General features: G+C 30.8%; 1 protein-coding gene across 1 annotated transcript in view; it reads right to left on the bottom strand.

The window, feature by feature from the left end:
* Positions 1 to 19,894, bottom strand: part of LOC122512966 (octopamine receptor beta-2R-like) — a 557,896-nt gene that overhangs the window by 281,526 nt on the left and 256,476 nt on the right. Inside the window, exon 3 of the mRNA XM_043629166.1 lies at positions 15,019 to 15,114. The gene's annotated coding sequence lies outside the window, so the exon portion shown is untranslated. The remainder of the gene's footprint in view (positions 1 to 15,018; positions 15,115 to 19,894) is intronic.

The raw sequence follows: 19,894 nt of genomic DNA, 5'->3' as shown, positions 1-19,894 counted from the left end.
CATATTTTTAGGGTAGTTTGGGCGATTTTTTGGACATACTGCCCAACCCCTAAATGGAAATAAAATTCGCCAGACGGCATCAAAAACTAGACTTTCTTACGCAAATTTTGAGTATACTTACAACATTTTATCTTCAAAAATAATGTGTGCAGGTGGGTGGCCGGATTCAGAAAGAATGCCCCATATGTATAAATAATTCAGTAAATAACTTGTTTTAAACTTCTCATTTATTAATTGGAATTAAATTATTTTTAATCACAAATAAAATAAATGTTTTAATGATATTATTTTCGTTTCCAGAAATTTTAAGGGTGAGAGTGAAATTTTCGATACGGAAACGGAAACGGAAATCGTGGTCCACGAATCATGGAAGTTGAGATTAAATACGAGTGAAAGTCTTTTGATTGCTTTCTTCTCTCTGGCATTTATTCCCAAGTGGCCTTGAAACAGGTCACGTGACCTGCAAGCATCCGCTACGGCGGAAGGACGTCAAAGTGCTCTAATGTAAGATAATTTATTCCAATGGAGTAAAAGCAGAAGTGTTACTTTTTACAACACATTTTCTCATTCAAATAAATGTTTTTAGATTCATTGAAAACAACTCAAATACATTTTTTTCCATTGCCCCAATATTTTTTTAAATTAAAAATCAAAAGTATTAAGAAAATAGAAAAATTAAAATTTTTTAAAAACTAACACCACATTCGTAATCAGTGTACTTGAAAATCACCAAGTAATAATTTTTAGGCAAGTTGGATCGGTTTTTGAAAAAGTCGTCCCCTTATGAGATCCGCCATTTTGAATTTCAAAATTTATAAAAATCTGACTTCATATTCGTAACCAGCGACCCCAAAAATCTCCAAGCAATGAGTTTCAGACAAATTGGATCAATTTTTGAAAAAGTCGTCTGCCATATTGGATCCGCCATTTTGAATTTTTAAAATTTTGATAATCTGACATCGCCACTCAATGTTTCCAATCCCGCTGAGCGATGTACTGTCAAGTTTCAGGAAAACTTCGATTCTGTGTGGAATTGCAAGATTAAGTACTATTTGGAAGAAGTTGAATGAAAAAAGTATACAAACTTTAAAAGTAGGGGAGATTCGGGAACTGTGGGCCATGGGGAATTGTGAGCCACCTCATTATTTAATAGTATTTGAAAGTTTGATCATCCAAATTTTTTTTTTTATTTTCTTTTGTTCGTACAAAGTAAATTTTTCATACGGATTTCATGACTTTACAATTACCTAAAAGTCATAAACAACAACCACCTGAAAAATTGCATTTAAATATATTTATTTTGAGCGTTCATGTTTTTATTGTTTTTACAAGGATTTTTAAAAATTAATTCAGGAAAATATTATTAAAATTAATTTGTGTTATTGTAATGTGTATTGTAATTGTGTTATTAGTTACTTAATTATTTTTTTTTTTTTTTTTGCTTAGGGACTTTTGGGAAATCTGCCTACAGATACCTTGGATTCCGCACTCCAAGGTTATGTGGGGTTGGTATGATAAAACAAAAGGAAATATAAAAAAAAGAAAAATAAATCTATAAAAAATTAAATTTAATACACTGGCGACCTACTACCAGCCCGACCCACTAAAACCCGTAACCCTTCTTCTGGAGCTTCCTCTTCTTCTTCTTTCTTTCTGGATACAAAATCTACAATCTTGATAAAAAATGTTATTCATTCATATAAAAGAATAATCAAAATTCAAATATATTAATGGTAAAATATAAATTTTCTAAATTACTTGGTCAAGTTCCAACAAAGTTTCATTAAATCGTAAAAAAAACTTGTCAAGATATTTTTCTTTCTTTCTTTAAAGCTGTCATTTAGTTTGTTATTTCATTTTGATGAAATGTTTCATTCATCAAACTGATTAGTCTACTGAATGGCGTTCTTTTTTCCGTAACTTTAACAATTAAATACAAAGAAAAAAATTTATAAAGAAATATAAAAAATTAGTCATATAACTGAAAATTCCCACACAGCATCGAAACTTTTCTAAAGATTAAAGTAATTCTTTAAATTTCGACTGTTTTTCAATGTTTGACGCGAAAGTTGACTGAACATTGCATGAAAGTTTAAAATTTCTTAAACTCCAATGCAATGTTCAGTCAACTTTTACGTCAAACATTAAAATAATAGTAAGCCAGTGATAATCATCGGCACTACATACTGGCGTTTTTCTAAAACACTTTCTACTAAATCAGAGAGTCTCCTACATTTTCTAAAAAGTGCTTCTTTTGTCAATTTTAATGAAAAACATTGAACATATATTGTAGCAATTGTATAAATTTATCAGTAACATGACTTAACTAGAGATTGTTAAAATTTTCATGTACAAGAAAATATGAGTTGCAAAGTGATATAACTATACTACTCTGTCATTAATAGTAGACACTTGTCGATTAATCTTCGTATCTTGGTGATACTAAGATCGCCTAGACAGAAGGCGATTTCCTCATTCCGTAATTGTAGCATCGAAAATATTTGGCATATTGCCGAAAAATAAGCATCTCTTGACGTATTTTCATTCGCTCTGAGATATCGCTAGCAGATGTCAGCGTTTTGTCGACCTGGCAAAAATAGCGCTTTACGTGACTGGCGATGACGAATTATTGCATAAAAGTTGTTTCCTTCGTCATCATATTTGTACTTATCTTCAAATCCCAAACAGGGTTTATTATCAAAATTATTTTCATTCAAGATAAAGCTTTCTGTATTTTTATTTCTTTTGTTATTCATTTAAATTTAAATATATGTAATTTTTCAAGCAAGAAGTTAGGTATTCTTGGCTATAATTATTTTGAACCAACTTCAGTTTTAAAAAATGACATGCATTAATTGTAGTTGAAATATAATGGAATGATTTATTTATTATAGCAATTTTCATTAAATTACAATAAACTATAAAAGGTTTAAAAATATGTGGATGAAGCCTATAGGGGATATCAAATTTTTTACTACGTTTGTCGATCCTTTTGGCCAATTAAATTTTTTGTTCTCAGGAGAATCTTCTCTTCTTCTTTAAGAGCTAATATCATCTAACCGTCATCTTCTTGCCTTCCAGAAAACATTTTTCAATATTTTTTCTGGACAAGAGGGGAAAATATATCCAGGTCAATCAGCAGACAACACTGCTGGAGAATTAAATAATTCTTCTCTAATAATGTCATAAAAATCCATAGAAATGAGTCTCCTAATGTAGGTGTTAATCTTGACTAATCAGTTTTAGCATTGGTTACCGCAAATTTCTACGAAAAACCGAAAATTATTCAATAGAAGAAAAATTTTCTAGAAATTACAAAATTTTCAACTTACATTTATTGTGAGCAATGTAGCGAAAACTGCAATAATCCGTACAATCTCATATTAAATGTTGAGTTTCTTAACAAATGAGTCATTATCAAAGCTGGCACATTCACGATTATGTGGCGCGACATTGAATGGTTCATTATCGCCTTTGACAATTTAATTAGAATACAATTATTGACAGTCACTTTATATTTGAATGAAGTGAAATTTGGGAAACAAAGGTTAACTTGTTGAAAATTATAAATAAATACCGATATTTTAATAAATCAATGAAGATGTCAGCAGTGCTGAAAAAATGGATGTTTAACTTTATTATCTAGATATTAATGGTTAATATCTGTGACAGTGAAATATATAAACACTTTAGATGTTTAAATTTAGTATCTACAGATATTAGAAAAGACTTGTTAAAACATAACGCATTTACAAATTATGTTTTTTAAGATTTGCATTTTTTCTTTCTAGTATAATTAAGATTTTTAATATCCATTTCTCTCCGTGAAAAATTCTCCAATTATAATAAATTCATAAAAAAGAAATCAAGAAATATTTATTTTTCTAACAATTCACGAGGTTTTAACGAATTTTTATGATGTTTAAATTTTTGCATACGAACAAAAAATATAAAAACTAGGTAGACTGGTAAATACATAAACCAATAAGGTTTTCTGTAAATTTCAAAAAATATTTGATTAAGTAAGCTACTTAACTTATTATTATTTCTTCTAACAAGACATCATTAGTGCACTCTAGTTGAACCGCAAAAAATTTACTCGAAGGTTTCTGGTGTCGCTGAATACAAATCTGAGGTCAGTTTTTGAAAATTTAAAACATCGGTTCCAACATGGTGGACATACAAATTCAAAATTGACTGAATTTGCTTAAAATTAGGTACTCTGGGATTTTTGGGGTCGCTAAATACGAAAATGAAAACAGATTTTGATGATTCAAAATAATTCAATAAAAAACAAAGATGCTTATATATTAAGTAATGTATCAGACAATTCAAGTAATGAGATTCAAGAGAATTTAGTCCAGTTTATTAAATTTTATGTCCGCCATATTGAATCCATCCTTTTGAATTTTTAAAAACTGACCCCAAAAACCCCCAAGTAACTATTTTTAAGCGAATTCAATCGATTTTTAATTTTCATGTCCGCCATATTGGATTCACCATTTTTAATTTTTAAAAAATTCGTATTCAGCGATCCCAACAAACATAAACATGAATTTGAAGTTCGATTTGCTCCGTCACGTCAAGATCTTCCAGAGAAAATGTTAATATTTAATGCATACCTGGATATGGTCACATATCCACGCAGTGTCGCTCTTCTCATCAATGCTCTCACTACAGAGGCAACCACCTAAATTCGAAAAATAAACCGTGTCCTGAAATTGAAAATCCTCCCAAAGGTCTATCCTTCTTATCTGTAAAGCAAAAGCTACTCTTGAATCGCAAAATGTAAATAAAAATCAAGTCACGTCTGTTGACTTAAATCAGAACTCCCCTGTGGGCACGGAAACGTTTTGTTCTAGAAACGTTCCTAAAACGCTTTTAGAACGTTTCATGTTCTCCACCTAACGTCTTAAAAATTTTTTATGCTCTAAAAACGTTTTCAGAACATTAGGCGTTCTGTAGCGGACACTTTCTCGTCTTTTAATGAAGTTGCACAGACCTTTCATTTCCGTGTTTCACCAAAGCTGCCTGCTCGCAAGGATAAAAAATCCTGAACCAATGCAGATCAAATCAACCACTCTGTCAATTGCAGAAATGTTAAACAATGGAAGATCATAGATATCTGTTCCTGACGAATTTGCTCTTCAAAACAAAACGACACAATCTCTCGATTCAACAGAGTCGAACTCCAATTTACCTAATAAATTGTCTGACTCAATTCAACTAATCATCCACATCTCATCGATTCTAATGTCCTTAGTTAATTCAATCTCTTATAATGACGCTCAAGCTAAACTTGAATGTCGCAATTTGGTGAATAATCTATCAAATAGCATTACATCCCTATCTTCATCTCTTCTATCACATAATGGCTCTCATGGAGAGACCTTATGAACATTTCTAACAACTTAGATATAATTCTAATTTCCGAAACCTTTTTAAAACCTTCAAAGCAATTCTTTCTTAGAAATTTCAACATGATTAGATCGGACAGATTATCCAACAGGGGAGGAGGATTAGCAATAACAAACGGCATAAACTTCTCCAGAGTAACTTGAATACCAAGTATTGAAAATAGTCTGGAGAGTTTGTCAGTTTCTATCTCGTCCTCTGCTGGAAGTCTTTTGATTGTCTCTGTGTATATAATTCCATCTCCGGATAATAAAATCAATAGTGTCCATTGAACCAATTTCTTTAAATCAAGCCTCTCTATTAACAACCATTCATAGGAGGTGATTTTAATTGTCACCACTCTTCATGGGATATTAATCGTAATTTCTACAATAGACCTTATACATATGCATTAATAATGGAAAATCCGCTTATAAGAATCGACCAGGTTTCAATGATTAAGTTCTTGATCTCTCTTTCGCATGTCCTCATCTTTCTCTGACCGTCTTATGGGGCGTGTGGGATGACATGCTGGTTAGCGACCACTTTCCAATGATCACAAGTTTTGGTGTTCGTATTCCAATTTCAACATTCACATCCCACAAATATAATTAATCTAAAATAAATTTCTTGGTCTACGTTTTCATCAAACTTATCTACATTCATAGAGGAATCTAGAATTAACTCTAGACATCATCCACACTATGATGTAATTAATAATTATAATCTTTTTGTAAAAGGCTTGGATCAGGCGATTATTTCGTCTTCTCCAAATCTTAAAAAAAAACGCCTAACCCTAATAGAAATGTTTAAGGAAATCAGTAATTCCGACACCCTGGTGGAATGTATGGGGGTCGATTCTGTAACTTTCCCACTTCCCACTTTCCACTTCCCACCTACCACTTTCCACTCTCACTTCCCACATTCCGTTTCCCACTCTCACTTCCCACCTTCCACTCCCACTCTCATTTTCCACTCTCACTTTCCACACCCACTTCTAACTTCTATTTCCCACTTTTACATCCCACCTTCCACTTTTCACACCAACTTTTTACTCCTACCTTCCACTTCCTAGTCCTACTTCTCACATTCTGTAACATTCCCACTCTCACTTCCCACCTTCCACTCCCACTTCTCACTCTTATTTTCCACTCTCACTTCCCACTCCCACTTTCACTTCCCACATTCCACTCCCACCTTCAACTCCCACTTCCCACGTTCCACTTTCCACTGCCCACATTCCGCTTCCCACTCTCACTTCCCACACCCACTTTTAATTCCCACCTTCCACTTTTTACACCCACTTTTTACTCCTACCTTCCACTTACTAGTCCTACTTCCCACATTATGTAACTTTCTTACTCTCACTTCCCACATTCCACTCTCACCTTCCACTTCTCACATTTCACTTTCTACTCCCACTTTGACTTCTCACATTCCACTTTCACTTTCTACTTTCAATTCTCACACTCTACTCTTACTTTTCACTCCAATTTTACACTTTTACTTCTTACTTCTACTCTCACATACCACTCTCACTTTTATATGAAAATACCTGATTAACGATTAAGAGTGCAAGGTAGAAAGTGAGAATTTAAGAGAATTTAAGAAGTGAAATTGGAAGATAATAAGTGACAGTGGGAAGTACAAAAATACAAAATGTGGGAAGTAGGAGTAGGAAGTAGAAGGTAGGAGTAGAAAGTGGGTGTGAAAAGTGGAAGGTGGGAAGTAAAAGTGGGAAATAGAAGTGAGAGTGAGAGTGTGATGTAAGAGTTGGAAGTGAGAGTGGAAAGTGGAAGGATGGAAGTGGGAGTGGGAAGTGAGAGTGGAAAGTGAAAGTGGGTAGTAAGAGTGGAAGGTGGAAAGTGAAAAGTAGAAGGTGGAAAGTGAAAGGTGGGAAGTGAGAGTGGGGGTGAGAAAGTTACAGAATCGACCAGTTTCTGAAAGAAAAGAAGCTCTCAGAGCCTCCAGACATGTTACGAATATGGAAAATGTGTCCCTTTTTAAATAACAATGAAAACTCAATCATTTATAATCAGATTTTATCGCACTACAAAGTTTTTATAATCTAAATCCGACTTCATGGGTCATTTTTATATTTATTTAAAATAAGACAAAAGGGCCATTGAAAGAAAATTTTTTTACATTTGAAAACGTTACCTCATAAAGACTTTTGCAAACCTAGATCATCCTCTACCGGATTGTCTAAGAGCTTTTTGGAATTTTACACAAGAGAGAAATACATATCAAATTAAAAACACCTTTATATCCATCAAGTTGACCTTAAAACAGAAAAGATAATCCAGAAAAGCTCCTCTCTGAATGAGGACTTTAATAACATAACTCATTACAAATTTAAAAACTATGCATTCTTTTTTACAGATGGATCTAAAACAGATTCCGAATCTGTAGCTGGTTGCTATGCATGGAATGTAAATGAATTTTATTTCTCGCATTAGGTTTAAGATACTATCGTTACAAATTAAAAATAAATTATATTGTGGATACATATTTAGTTCACTTGCAACCATTATATCTCAAAAACTATCCATTTTAGCGTCCATATGTAACAGGAAAAAATGCTACAAAAGAATAGGAATTCACTAGATTTAAAAACATTTTGTTTTCGGTGCATACTTTTATCACATAAAAACGAGATTAATCCTTCGTTAAAAATTCAAAAAATTATTTACCTCACATACATGCAGAATTTTATATTTTGAATATTCGTCACAAACTGCCTTCTTATACATTATTCGCGTTTAGTACTAGTTAAAAGAAAAAAGTTCGATTTTGATGACAATAACTATTTCCCTGATTTACAAAACCCTGATTGCAAAAAGTTATTTCAAAATATTTTAAATTCTTTTAACTTGAATATAAATATACTTAAAATAGATTAGGAATGAAAACTTAGATTGGAATTAAAAAACTGTTTTTTTCTAAAAGAAGTTATAGTTACAAATATAATTTTTATTGAAATGTCTTCGTAATAAGAGGCAGATAGCGTAAAATCGGTTTCATGATTGGGTGTCTAGATTTCAGGGTTGTTAACGACAACTGGGTACAATTTCAGATTGGGTTCATGGCACACAGTTAAAATTAGTGTCGGACCAGAAGGCGTTTGTTATCAAGTTACATTCTAGAGGCGGAACAATTTTGCACAGAAGGATCTAAATCCTTTTGCATCTCATTCGAAAATTATTTTCTATCACAAGTGAAAATTGTCGAGATTTTAAACAATGGTAATTAATAAAGTTTATAAAAATGCTTTCATCTCACAATTCCAAATAACCTAAACACAATATAGCTAAAAAAAACCGAAAATTTATTCTGTTTTGTCTAAATTGTGGCAAATATGTCCCATCGAAACGATTTTAAGTAATTAGGTATGAACAAAATAACTCCAGAAGTAATATAATTATTTTCCGTGTGGTTAAATAAATTTAGTTTTCATATATTTGAAAACTACAGCTTTCCACATGATAAATACCTATAAAGTTAATTATAAACATTTAAAAGAAAATAAGAATAAAATATGTTAATTAAAAGCAAATTTAAACAGCTACATATATGTATAATATATTTAATAAAATTGCGTGTATCAAAATAATAAAGAATTTAAAGTTTTAACAGTACACAAAAGGTTCATTTAAACGTATAATATTTCAATTTATAAGATTTGTTCTCGTTTAATGAAAAGATGAAATTCCTCATTATTCGGAGACACTCGTATTAAATTAAGATAGGATTTTCATTATCAAAAGACAAGCATTCGTGGTATACATTAAAATGGAAATTCTTTGTGAGGAGTTTCAATGGAAATTATGCTGAAACAGTGTAATTAACGCTACATCATAATATAGTATATGTATTTGCGATGTGCAAATTGAGAGCGACAAGAAAATAAGGTCTTTTACGATTATATATTTAACTATTAGTATGAAGAGAAAACCCACTACAATGTTTTTGTATTAATAAAAGAAATAGAAATCAGTTGAATTTAAAATAAATTTGTAATAATATATTTCTTTAATAATGTTTTTACATTTAAAATTATCTGTTTCCATTAAACTTTATCATAATTTACAATTTAGTAATGTAAAGATACCCGAGGCTATATTGTGGAGCAAATAGCTACTTTTGACTAAACGATTAATTAAATTTTAGAATTAAAGGAAAAAAGAAAATCAACTATTGATATATATTGTAGACATTATTCTGAAGGTGTCCTATAAGTTAGACACTCAATAAAAGTCGTGCAAAAATAGCCTTATCCCGGGGGCTATTTTGTGCATCGAATTTTATTTTTTTATAATGTTCTCTCTGGAGGTCGATTATGTAACTTATTCCGGATTCCACATTTCACAATCCAGATTCCAAATTCCCCATTCCGGATGCCGCATTCCCAATTCCACATTTGGATTCCATACTCCCGATTCCACATAACGGTTACACATTATCACATTATTTCACATCTTTTGAGCCTTCATTAAACATTTTTCGTCGATATTAGCCGGAGATATTAAAATTTTAAAAATCTGAAGTTTTGTAAAATAAGAGTTTTTTGAAAATTTTGTTGAAAAATGTACAAGTAACTTCAAAATTATCAATACCAACTTGTACAGCATTAAAATAAATAAATAAATACAAAGATTATTCTATAAAAAAATTTTTAATAAACTATCAATAAATTCATAAATAATAATTCGGAAACTAGAATGTGTAATCTAAAATATGACAACCGAAGTGCTCAATGTAAAATGAATATGTAATTCGTAATACAGGATGTGGAATATGAGAAGTTCAATAGAAAAATGTGGAATAAGGAATGTGAAACAAGAAATGTGGAATTTAAAAATCTTGTAAGTGTAAGGGTGCGATCCCATGAATGCAGAATACGTCGACCGAAAACAGAAAATCATGAGAGTGAAAAGAACAACAATATCTATCTATCTCTTTCGCACTCATGATTTTCTGTTTTCGGTCGACGTATTCTGCATTCATGGGATCGCACCCTAATCGAAAATGTAGAAATAGGAACGTGAAATCTAGGATATTGAATAATCTTGACTAAACAGGAAAATGGTTTTTGGAATGTAAAATCGAAGGTGAAGAATGTGGAATCCGGAAAAAAGAATTTGGAATGTTTATTCCGACATATGGAATATGGAATACACAATGCAGAAAGTGGAATAAGGAATGAGAAATACGAAACGTAGAATTTAGAATCCGGAAATTAGAATGTGGAGTCAGGAAAATGGTTTTTAAAATGAGCACTTAATTTTTCTTCTCAAAACAACAGCATTTTATTTTAATGTGGAATCCGGAATATGAAAAGTGGAATCTGGAATGTGGAATCCGAAATGTGTAATGGGGAATCTGGAATGTGGAATCCGGTACATGGAATGAGAAATATGGAATCAGGAATGTGAAAAGTAGAATCCTCAATTTGGAATCCGTAATGTGGAATATGAAGTCCAAAATATGGAATGTGTAATCCGGAATACGAAAAGTAGAATGTCGTTTAATTTCGAATCAAATTTTTTTGTTGATTTTAAAGAGCAAAGCATGCTGTTTATCATCTGGACTATTGAGTTGATAGAACTATGAAAATTTGTTGGATGTAGTTCAATGGAAAAGCAATCAACCGGATAGAGTGGAGGAACTTATATTTTTTACATATAAGGAAACCATCCCAATAAATAAAGACTTTGACTCAATAAATAGATAAATAAATCCAAAAATAATTGTAAAATTTCAAAAAATAAAATAGGCTCTTCCACAAAATTAACCCAATATTCAGACCGTTAAAAAAACAAGAAATCCTTAAATTTAATCATACCTAATTCTAATGACGAATTATTAAAAAGCGCAAAATTGGGGGAATCGGACTCTACTACCAAAGACGGAAACTATAATCTCAGACCAAAAGAATAAATTAAATATTCTAGAAGCTCAATTTTTATAAACGAATAGCAAAAAAGAGGATCAAACAACAAGAAAGGGTTAAATAGAATAATCCACAACACAATAAATAGATTTATAATAGATAACAACATTAACAATGCCAAAAATTCTAATTTTATAACATTTACAAGCGAAAATACATCACTCAAACCCATTTTTGATAAAGACCCCTCATTTTTCTAGTAAATATAGTGTAAAGTAAAATAAATAATACCAAATGAACGATTCGGATTTAAAAAGAATATTTCTACTATGCATACAATCACAAAATTGACTTCTGGCATAAATAATGCCTTCTTAGAAGGTAATGTTCTAACCCTAAAACCTTAACAAAAATAATAAACAAATTAAGGAATAAAAAATCAGCTGGCAAAGGCGGTATTTCGAATGTAGTTATTAAGATACTTCCTCATGCTAAACAATGCATACTTTAACCCAAGTGGAAAATAGCATGTGTCAAACTCCTTCAAAAAAAGACACGGACTTATCGAGGACCACCAGTTACAGACCAATTAGCCTTCTTCCAAATCTTTGTAAATTATTCTAAATAATTATTAATAATTCAATTAATAAATAGTGTAAAGTAAAATAAATAATACCAAATGAACGATTCGGATTTAAAAAGAATATTTCTACTATGCATACAATCACAAAATTGACTTCTGGCATAAATAATGCCTTCTTAGAAGGTAATGTTCTAGCTGCCTGTCTGGTGGACCTAGAGAAGACCTTTGACACAGTATTAAGACAAAGTTAGTCAAGTATTTGGGTTTATTAATTGATAATAAATTAAATTTTAAACATCATATAAATAATAGCATAGAAAAAGCTAAAAAAGCAATTTATTCATTAAAAAGTTTATTTTACTCCAGAAAATTAAAATTATTAGAGAAAATACTATGGTATTGTCGACGGCTCTTTCTAGAAAAGACATCTACGACAGATCTCAATTAAATATTTAAAACGTACCCTTGGCTAAATGATACATAACAGAAAAAAGTATAGTTCATTATTGTCATCTTTTGTGATCTGTAGACGTATATATATTATATATTTTATTGTTTGTTGTTGTTATTGTTAACCTGATTTTCAAAATTTAATGTCGAAAACTCTACCGGAAATAAACGATGAGCGGGAAATAGTCGAACCACTTTCGCGTGAAAATCATGGTCATCAACCTGATCTGCAAAATTCAATTTTGGATTCTCGGTCGGAATAACAGGATGATCCTTTACATGTCAATTCGAATAGTGATAGTGATAATAAGGAAATAAATGATGGTCTAGGCTCAGTTACTCAAGATTGCGATAAAGATGTCTCGCTTCCATTTAAAGATGTTTTGTTTTGGCCTTCCGCTAAAAAGAAAAACAATCAGGACGAAAATAAGAAACGAGTGTTAAATCACCATCAGTTGTTACTTGCAATACTTGAAATGATTATTATAAATGTAAAAAGGACGAGAGATTAAACATTGTAAAAGAAAAAATGTTGAAAAAAGAGGAAAGACAGAAAAAAAAGAATTATACATAAAAATAAATAAATATAAAAATAAAGTTCTCTATGTGCCTACAGTATTTTCATGTTCCCCTTCTTATCTTAATTTTTTATTTATACTTTTGAATGTTTTAAACAGATTCTTTGTATATAAAAAAATATATATTGTTAAATAATATTAAAAGACGTTTTAATTCAAATGTTGAGGTTTTTACTTACTAACAATACCTAATATATCCATGGACGGAAACTGGGGCAATCATTGGACGGATACCAGGGCAAACGAATTTTAGTAGACGGAAATTGGTGCATAAAAAGCATACTTTAAATAATTATTTAAGAATTCATTTTTTATACATTAAAAGTGATAAAATATTTTAAATTAAAAAAGACAGTATAAACTATACTTTCCATAAAAAATATTTCACATTTTAGAAGAAAAAACATTGTTTTCTAGGTATTATGTATGAATTTAAGCCTTAGATGGACGGAAACCGGTACAGCCACGGTAAAAGCAACGTTTTTTTAATATGCTTCTACGTTGTCATGTACACAGATAAAATGTTTTAATAAAGATTTGTTTAAAAAAATTAATCAACTGGAAATTGATGGGTCCTAGGTTTCGAGCCCCAGCAGAAATAGTCCCCCATTTTTTCATAGTTTTAAATTTATTTCAATTCTTATTAAATTTATGTTATATCTTATCTCAATTTTGTAATGAATTCATCAGATTTTTTAAAACTTGCTTCCTAAATATACAACCGGGAATTAAAATAAGAAAGTAAAGTAAAAATATTCAAATGCAAATACAAAACGACGATGTTTCTTTTTAAAGTTGTGAACCACCAAATTAATTGTCCGGATTTATTATCCCTTGTTACTTATAGAATACCACGTTTAAACTTGCGATTAGAAACACCGTTCTATTTGAGAGAACCTATCTCATACTTGGGCTTCAGTGCTCCTATCTTTTTTGCTTGTTATCATATCAACCAAATGTTTAACACAATGAAACCAAATGTTGACATGTTCTCGTCATCGCAAGACAATTTTCTACGTGCTCTGCAAACATATGTCAAAAAGATTTCAGCCTAAATAATGTTTTTTTTCATAACGCAATCATAAAAATGGCGTTATTTGTCTCTCCGTAGGCCAATGTAAAGTTATTCTTTTTAGTACGTAGTTACGAAAATACTGCGAATGACAGTTCAGTTCAAAAAAGAGCTTTGTTTGTGCTTGTTCGAGTATTTTTGTAACGCTCGAGTAGTTGCAATTCCGTCCAGAAGAGGCGTGATTATGTTTTCGTTCAGTTAACTACATTTACCGTGTCTTACAGCAGCAACACAGTATCTGTCAAATACTGAGAGTTTCTAACCTCCTTTTCGTGATCACTCGTGTGAAAAATTCTGTTTTTATTCTTTAATGATATTATTTTTATTAATACACGACTAGGTTTCGGGGGGCTTCGCCCCCCGACGCGTCCGGTGGCTTGGGGTATTATAAAATGCGATTCTTTGAAATGTCGAATATTATTATTATTCTTTTGAGTTGGTTTTTTTGTAGTCGGAGGGCTTCACCCCCCGAACCCCCTGACCGGGGCTCCGCCCCTGGACCCCGTCGGGGGGAGACCCCCCGAACCCCCCGCGCGATCAGCTAGTAAGTACGCTTGACAGTGGTTCTGTGTTCCGAATCTTATGTATGCGTTTCTCAACATTCTTTTCAGTTATATATGTTTTTCAGTGTCAACGCCTTTTTATGATTTTGTTATGAAAAGTATCGTGCGCAACACGTGTGGCGGCATTTTGGAACTCGCGCTTCTTTTTCGTACCTCGTCTCCGGTGAGGGCGCCTTCGGCGCCCTCACCTTCGACTCGTTACGAAAACTTAGCGCTCGTTCCAAAAAGGCCGCTAGTTCACACTTGTTACGCAATGTACTATTTTCTCTTTTGTTTTCTTATAATTTTTGCACTTTATCATGTATTTTTTTTTGCTCGACTTTGGTATGAAAACATGTATAGTGTTATAGATTTTATTCCGACTTATTATGTAATCAATTTTATTGTAGTTATACCCATGTATGGTCCTAATAAGGACTGCGGGAATTTTTGAAAATAAAATAAAATAAAACAAACAAATTTTCTACAACAATTAAATTACTTACTCAGTAGTGTACGCTGAAAGAATATTTTTCACCCAACAGACCTTCTTAGATAGACTACCTGGAATTCTTGGATTTCGGTTTGTTGCCAACATGATCCTAAAAGAAAATATTTACATTTTATTATTATTATTATTATTATTATTATTATTATTATTATTATTATTATTATTATGATACACCTATTTATTAATAATTGATAATAAATTAATGAAATGTTTGATGTTATTGTTGATGAACAATATTTTTAAAAATTTTGGAAGATAATTTAAATATAAATAAATCAAACGATGTTGTTATTAATAGTAATAAATTAATAATTTAATTTAATGTTTATTATTTAATAATAATAATACCATTATAACAATTTTTTTTTAACTCCTTCACAGTACTAATTCAGTGTTAACGCCTGCCATATTGGACCTACTTTAAATATTAAACAAACATTTACAAATACTGATTTAGTACTGAGTGCAACTAATAATACAGAGAATAAGTTTTGAAAAGCCTGCTATTTCCTCTTGTTAATAATTAATATATTAATAGTTACAGAAAATGTTCTATTACAATCGAAATATATTAAAGTTGTTATAAAATCATTCAAGCGGTTACTAATTGACTTTTTTTGGTCATAATTTGACATGTGAGTGTAAATCTATAAATCTCTGTCCATTGTATTAACAATCAGTGTGATTTCCAATATTTGCTTACAATTTGAATTTCAAACATGTATTGGAAATTGTCAATTTATATATGGCAAATAACTAAGAGATCAACGAGAGCCTTATTAATTCGGCTTATTAATAAAATGATATATGAAAATTTGAAAAACTCCTCAATACCCTTTCAAGTTTTGTCAAAGTCTTTACAAGCGTAGGAAACGATAAATCTTGGATGATTTATGACACTTACACGAGACTCTAAATGTATATAGAATACATGTATGAAATTTTAATTGTGTGTGCCAAAGTATGCAGCACTTTAATTTATCGCTCGATAAGCACCGTTTGCAAGCTGCGCAAAGCAGCTATAGAACGAGAGAGAGAGAGAGAGAGAGAGTTTGCAAGCTCAATCATTGGAAGCAGTAGTGGTACTCGTACAGCCGGACCTTGGTTTATAGTAAAACGGCTTATGCTCGAGTCCACACATAACAGTAATACCGGTGAATGATAAAAATAAATGGCGCCTTGAAAACCACGATTGCACTAAACAACGTAACATATATATCTATATGTGTATATAGGAAAAGAAAAACGAATCTTACCTTGTCATCCTCAAACGTGAAGATGCTTTTACGACAAAATGCTTTACCGAGATATTTTCTCGTATTAGCTCTTGGAAATAATAATATTGATAGGGTCAACGTGAGAAAACCACGTGTTGCGCTTTCAATACACAATCCCTTTCATCAGATTAACCTTCTATATATACATACACGTACAGAAGGATTTTGACTTTAGTTCAATGCTTTTCTAGACGCTTCGCAAACATTCGACTTCTTTCATTTAATAAAATATATTTCTATAACAGAAAAAAAGGTTTTGGCTGGCGCTTAGATACTTCTTTTAACTTTCAGTTTCATCAAAATTAAATAAACTTTCTATAAATTATATACATTCTTTAAAATTTAACGCATTAACAGTAAAAAAAAATTATTTTATATGTGCTTTAATATTTCTTTTGTTCCAGGTGTTTGTTTAAGAATTTTTTGTAATTATTGTACATTTAGATTTTAAAAGGGTTCTTAAAATGGACGTAATTTAACATATATATCATTTGACATAAATCTCATTTAGCATAATTTCCATTCAACGGAAAAATACACTTGACATAAATTTTATCTCACTTAAAAATCATTTGACATAAATTTCAATTGACATAAGCTTTATGTGATAGAAAATTCATTTAAAGTGAAATTTCAAGTGTACGAAGTAATCTAACAGGAAATTTTTCCAACAAGTAAGGGAATAGAGACAGTTTTAAATCTTCCAGGAACAAAATTTGTAAAAGAATTAGTCTTTTAAGCTTATTGCAACACTTTCAAAAATTTATTGACAAGTTCTCTACAATTTTGAAACCTCTTTCCTGACTTTCTGCGTAAGGACATAGCGTTTGTTTTTTTGGGTAAGGTCAAAAGAAAGCGTTTGAAACGTTAAAAAAAGTTAACCAGTTTTCCGATATTGGTAATCTATGACCCGTAAGCGAAAACAGAGCTTCGTTGTGATGATAGCTCACAAGGGTACGAAGTTGTTGAGATGAGTAAAACTTCTTCGTAATATTAGAAATATTTATTCAGCTTGTAAGTCGAAAAAATATTTCAAAAAAAATTTATTTAGCATATATTATCATGTACTACAAAAATGCCAAGTTTGAGAATTTTTAGTCAGTTTTTATGAGTTTGAAAGAATCTTAAGTGATTTTCATTAAAAATTACATGTATTTACCATTTAAAATTCATATGTAATTTCTATATTTTATAAAATATTATATTTCGGTATCACGAGGCCATAAGTCATTTGGAAATTATATATAAGACTCTGAAAAAAATATTAGTTTCTTGATATGAAAAATGAAATCGAGATTCATATTAAAAATTGTTATAAATGCATTGCGTTTACGCGCACCTCAACTAAAGTTGAGGGAAAAATAAAAATAATTGCAAAAGAAAATAAACCCTTAGAAACACTACATACTGACCATACACTAGATATTTATGATTCAAAGGTAAGAACTATGAAAAATATGTTGATGATCTCATCAACATATTTTTCATAGTTCTTACCTTTGAATAAAAAAAATTTGCTAAATTTGTGAAAGCTCTATCCAACATAAATCACGAGGTGGTCGGAAACCAGATAGCTAAAACCTTTTTAAGTATGAAATAAAACATCGACAAGTCGATACCAGTTCACCACAAGCGAATAAGTAAATATCTCTTATTTACATCTTGTCTTATTCCTATTGCGAACAATAAATGTTCCTTTTTGGAAAAATGCTGACGTGCTGGAACAAAATGGACTTCAGATTCATGTTCTGCACATCAAAATACATAAGGATTGGGAAGTCTGATCCCCAACTCCAATACTTTTTTTTGTGGCTGTGTAACAAATAAATTATAACTTTATAGTAGTTTTTCCTTTTATTTCCTAGAAAAAAGAATTTCTTTATGCTCAACATTTTAATTCAATTAGTATATTGACATAAATATTGTTATTAATATAATTTTAATTATTTTAATGCATTATTTGCATATATTGTTTTGTTGGATGTTGACTGAGTTTCATGGCAAATCTATATCTTTCTTATTTTTCCTTTACTTAAGCTTTTCGACCGCAAACGCTAGTCATCCTCAGAATAAATTTACATGGAAAAAGATGTTTATAAAGTTGTCGTTACATTTCTCGAAGTCATTTTTGCTGGTTCCATCGCTTACTTCGATCATTATGTCTGTGATGATAGTAACGACAACTTATTGTAAACATCTTTTTCCATGTAAATTTATTCTGAGGATGACCAGCGCTTGCGGTCGAAAAGCTTAAGTAAAGAAAAAATAAAAACGATATAGACTTGTCATGAAACTTGATCAACATTCAACCAAACAATAATATTAGCTACAAGTCGAAACTTTTTATTTAAAAAATGGAAACGTGCATTGCACAGTGGGCCAGACGGTAAGAAAAAGTGGCCAAAACTCAAAATTTAATTGGATTCTCTTAAAACTTGTTACTCGGGGGTTTTTGGGGTCGCTGACTACAAATCTGACGTCAGTTTTTCAAAATTAAAAAAGGGGATCCAATATGGCTAGCCACAGTCGGCTAGAAGCCACGCAAAATCAGTCAAAACTAATATGATTATCTGATTTCTTTATACAAACTGATTAAGGGCTTTTAAACAAGTAATTAAAAACATCGGGGTGCTTTTTGGTGTGAGTCCCCTCGCCTCTCACAAACAAGGGTAATATATAAAAACAAGTAATTAAAAACATCGGGGTGCTTTTTGGTGTGAGTCCCCTCGCCTCTCACAAACAAGAGTAATATATAAAAACAAGTAATTAAAATCATCGGGGTTTTTGAATTAAATAATTCACGACTAAATCGACATTCTTTAATTCTTCAAGTTTTAGAAGTATCTCCCTTTTACTAAATTCCCCCATTTTTTTACATTTACAATCAACTTTTAACTAAACAACACAAAGAAGTTTAATAACTGTAAGAGATTTTACCATAAAGGAGAATACAAAACCAAAACTTTCTTTTAAATTCGAAATAATTAAATTAAATAATAATTAGACAATTCTCATATCTTTAAAACGTACTTTTATAATACTTTTATTAACTGCTCCAACAGAGAATATACAATAAAATGTGACGTTTCTATATGCAGAGAGAAATAAAAACAAAAGAAGGATAAATAAAACGAAAGAGCATCGACGTACGTAGACAAAAATTTGCCTTTGTAAAAAATGATATCTAAGGAAAAATTTATTGCCTTATTTTGTATATAACTCCACCAAATTTTAAAATGGGCAAAAATGGGCAACTTTAATGAAAAGTACATTTAATTTAGAAGACATTTCACGTTTAGTTTGTTTTATATCGCGTGGAAGTTAGAGGAACTCACAAATAATAACAAGTGCATTTCAAAAAAATAAACATTTTCCGACGTTAAAAGTGCTATATTTTTTAAAATATAGTATTTTTTAATTTATTATAAATATTTTTCATAACAATACATATCATTTAAAAGTAAGAAAAATAATCATTTATAGAAAAATAAATAAATATTTTAGTCAGCGGATAACTTTAAATTTTTTAATCAAACTTTTTAACGAACATACAACCACCGCTATAATATTTGATAAATAACTATAATATTCTAC

This window comes from Leptopilina heterotoma, unplaced genomic scaffold (genome assembly GCF_015476425.1).
Source record: "Leptopilina heterotoma isolate Lh14 unplaced genomic scaffold, ASM1547642v1 Lhet_130, whole genome shotgun sequence".
Classification (NCBI taxonomy): Eukaryota; Metazoa; Arthropoda; class Insecta; order Hymenoptera; family Figitidae; genus Leptopilina; species Leptopilina heterotoma.
Note: the sequence above shows the minus strand (reverse complement) of the source record. Positions and strands in the feature narration are given on the sequence as shown.